Here is a 2,500-nt window from a genome sequence, read left to right on the forward strand (position 1 = left end):
GTCGGTAGAGCATCAGACTTTTAATCTGAGGGTCCAGGGTTCAAGTCCCTGTTCGGGCGAAGGTCTTTCTTTGGCCTCACCTTGCTATCACTACGGTCCATCTCTTCTGCTGACTCTGTACTGGAACGGTGTTCCTTCCTGCTCCCGGTGATCAGGGGATCTCCCTTGTGGTTAGTGACAAACGAACAATGTTAAATGAACAAGGCCAAAAAATACATAAAGAACAATGGTGCCTGGGTTTTTTGAGAACCGGAGCTTGTAGCCTAGAATTTTTCTTTGTAAATTATGTGAAAATCATCTTGTTTACTCACTTACAGAAAACAATACATTGATTAAAATTTTCTAAGACACTTTTTGTTGGTAAAAGTCATATGCGAGTAGGCGTCAACTATCATGATTTACACCTGAGAAGACAAAGCCCTGCATAATGAGCTGCATAAAGAGCCGCTCAGTCAGCTGTTGTCACTGAGAGGGAGGTGTTACAAGAAAGAACGTGAGAACAAAATAAATGTATATAATTTTAAGTTTGGAGTTTATTTAGAATATATTTAATTATCCCACAACATAATTTAATATGGGGGAGCAGTTAAACAGTTTATTAGGAACAATCAAAGCTGACTTTCAAACTCATTTTATTTTTTCATTATTACTCCAGTCACACAATCCTTAAGAAATCCTTTTAACAATCTGAATTTGTAAAAAATAAAAAATAAAAACTTTTATTGTTATCATTATTATTAATGTTGAAAATAGCTGAGAATATTTTTCATGTTTTTTAGGGTGGTAAATTAAAAGAACACCATTTTTTGTTACATTTGTTACAGTTACATGTATTTGTTACATTTATATTATTTACATTAAGCTTTTGAGTGGTATAGTTTTGTATATTGTTATTGAAACTTCATAATATTTAACTTAATTATACATTTAGTCAAGAATTATAGTTTGGAAAAAGTCTAACTAGTAAAATGTTTAGACGTTATGTGAAAACTAGTAAAAGTATATAAATAAATATAAAGAGACTTACTCATGTTTATGATCTCTGCTGAATAAAGTGCTTCATTCTTTTTTTTCTGAGGAAATCCATTTCTCAAATCCTCAACCACGTCACATCTTTTTTGGGTGAATTTTGTGTTATTCCTCTCATCGCGAAGCAAACAGTAAAATAAAAGCACTTGAACAACAGTCTGGCTGCTTTTTCTTCTGTGTGGGCGTATTCAAGCCGCACTTCAGTTTGAATCTGAATAGAGCGTTCAGCGCGGGGGCGTGGTCACATTAGATATAATGAAGGGAGACGTGAAAAAAGGACATCGCCTTGTTTTCATATGGATTACTTTATCACAGAATATTTGTTTTCGGCAGCACTTGTTTAGTTTAAAAGTAGAAATGTCAAGCTTTCTATAGATATCTCTCTCATGTCTCTTCGTTGAGTATTCACAGAGTTAGAGGTTCATTTTAATGACGTGTTTGTAAATGAAGATCAGCGCAGACAAAGGCTGCAGACAGCACATCTTGTTTGTTATCTTTATTTTATAAGTGCACAAAGTTTTGTTGTTATTATTTTCTGTATCCAAAAAAGGAAACCCTTTATTGGGTTACAGTCAGCTTGCTGACTGAGCTGGGTTGTTTGCAAGTAGGTCAGGCAGCAGTGTTGCACACAAACTGAGCAGAAGCTGGTCTGTTCTTGTAGTCGTGGCCGAGTGGTTAAGGCGATGGACTAGAAATCCATTGGGGTCTCCCCGCGCAGGTTAGAATCCTGCCGACTACGCTGTTTGCTGAAGGCCACGAGGAAAAGCGTCCATGAATTTTTCAAGGTCCTCCCACTGATTTGCGAAATGTCCTGTCCCTCTTCGATGGACCAACACGCCGCTGGTGCTTCTGGTATTCGGGCTCCAGGGGTTAACTTGGGTGAGCCATTGGCACGCCGTGATCGTATAGTGGTTAGTACTCTGCGTTGTGGCCGCAGCAACCCCGGTTCGAATCCGGGTCACGGCAACACTCTGGCGTTGAGTGTACGGGAAGGTTGACATTTTTTTACCACCTCATCTTTCTTCTCTATTTTGTTTTTGACGCTTGGCCTGTGCAGGGAGCCACCAGACAAGGGGGCAGGCAGCCTACCGCTAGACGTAGTCGTGGCCGAGAGGTTAAGGCGATGGACTTGAAATCCATTGGGGTCTCCCCGCGCAGGTTCGAACCCTGCCGACTACGGGAGGGCTTTGCAGTGTTGCTTTAGCTTTCTGTGATGGTAATTGTGCCTTCTGTGGTCCTTTGTCCTAACTGCTTCTAGCTTTCATCCCGTGACACCTGCGTCTCTTCTGGGCAGCTTGTTGTAAAACTGCTGTTATATAAAAGGTGAGATGCCAGTACTCGACAAGAGCCCGGATAGCTCAGTCGGTAGAGCATCAGACTTTTAATCTGAGGGTCCAGGGTTCAAGTCCCTGTTCGGGCGAAGGTCTTTCTTTGGCCTCACCTTGCTATCACTACGGTCCATCTCTTCTGC

The 2,500-nt window shown here is 40.8% G+C and overlaps 4 non-coding genes across 4 annotated transcripts in view; all 4 read left to right on the top strand.

Moving 5' to 3' along the window:
* Positions 1–59, top strand: part of trnak-uuu (transfer RNA lysine (anticodon UUU)) — a 73-nt gene extending 14 nt beyond the window's left edge. The window contains exon 1 of the tRNA in view: positions 1–59. This exon is cut by the window's left edge and continues 14 nt beyond it. This is a non-coding gene — a tRNA (tRNA-Lys).
* Positions 60–1,923: 1,864 nt separating this feature from the next.
* On the top strand, positions 1,924–1,995 carry trnah-gug (transfer RNA histidin (anticodon GUG)). Its single transcript has one exon. It is a non-coding gene; the product is annotated as a tRNA-His (tRNA).
* Positions 1,996–2,126: 131 nt separating this feature from the next.
* Positions 2,127–2,208, top strand: trnas-uga (transfer RNA serine (anticodon UGA)). Its single transcript has one exon. It is a non-coding gene; the product is annotated as a tRNA-Ser (tRNA).
* Positions 2,209–2,376: 168 nt separating this feature from the next.
* On the top strand, positions 2,377–2,449 carry trnak-uuu (transfer RNA lysine (anticodon UUU)). The gene has a single exon. It is a non-coding gene; the product is annotated as a tRNA-Lys (tRNA).
* Positions 2,450–2,500: the final 51 nt, after the last annotated feature.

Source organism: Carassius gibelio, chromosome A20 (genome assembly GCF_023724105.1).
Source record: "Carassius gibelio isolate Cgi1373 ecotype wild population from Czech Republic chromosome A20, carGib1.2-hapl.c, whole genome shotgun sequence".
Taxonomy (NCBI): domain Eukaryota; kingdom Metazoa; phylum Chordata; class Actinopteri; order Cypriniformes; family Cyprinidae; genus Carassius; species Carassius gibelio.